A 1,137-nucleotide genomic window follows, 5' to 3' on the forward strand; every position below is an offset into this window, starting at 1 on the left:
TTGCGCATTTCGTTGTAAAGGCTTGTAGTGAGGGGAGGAGAGGCGGCCGGCGCGCCCCGTCAACCCGCGATTCTGCCTCGTGTGTTTCAAAGTCTCCACGGGGTCGTGAAGAGAGATCGGAGATCGCTGAAACGTTGCTGGGCTTTTCCAGACTGACAAGTGGCCGCCGTCCAGAGCACGCGCGCATCAGGCCGTCTCCTCGGCGTCCAAGGACAGGGCCGTGATGTGCGCGGCCTCGTGATTCAACAATTCACTCCCTCCTTGCCTGCATGACCTCTTGGGTCTATCCTGCGTCGGCGCATTGCTGTGCCGCGTGTGTCGACGGCCGGGCGTCGAGTGGCGCGGCGTTGAGCTCGTCGTGTATGGCTGAGAGATGGGCCACACGTTGAAGTTGCGCATTTCGTTGTAAAGGCTTGTAGTGAGGGGAGGAGAGGCGGCCGGCGCGCCCCGTCAACCCGCGATTCTGCCTCGTGTGTTTCAAAGTCTCCACGGGGTCGTGAAGAGAGATCGGAGATCGCTGAAACGTTGCTGGGCTTTTCCAGACTGACAAGTGGCCGCCGTCCAGAGCACGCGCGCATCAGGCCGTCTCCTCGGCGTCCAAGGACAGGGCCGTGATGTGCGCGGCCTCGTGATTCAACAATTCACTCCCTCCTTGCCTGCATGACCTCTTGGGTCTATCCTGTCCTCCGCTTGCACGGCATGGCAGCTGCAATGCACACGCACACACCTCTCGCTCCCTGCAGTCTCTCCTCCCCTCTCTTCCTGCAGACGGCGCGCCAGCTCAACAGAACGAGTGTTTTAGGCTCATCGCTTCACCAGTCACCACCCCGACAGAGACCGCCACCGTCAAGCATGTTGGGTGCACCGAGTCCGGCAGCAGGCGAATTCAGACGCCGTCTTGCACGGCTTCAGGGGTGAAGGGCAGACTAGGCAGCAGAGGCACTAACGGGCCGAAGATCCTGGCCGCCCTCTCCGCGCCGAGGGGCAGCACCAGTCGCAAGAACCCTCAAAAAACTCGGAAGACAGGGCTGCCCGTCGGGTGGCCCGCTGATCGGCAGGTGGCACTGGAATACCGTTTCCGATAAACCGCGCAACACGGCTGCCGCGCTCACGCCTCGCTCTGCCTCGGGCCCTCTT

This window comes from Leishmania donovani, chromosome 6 (genome assembly GCF_000227135.1).
Source record: "Leishmania donovani BPK282A1 complete genome, chromosome 6".
NCBI lineage: Eukaryota > Euglenozoa > Kinetoplastea > Trypanosomatida > Trypanosomatidae > Leishmania > Leishmania donovani.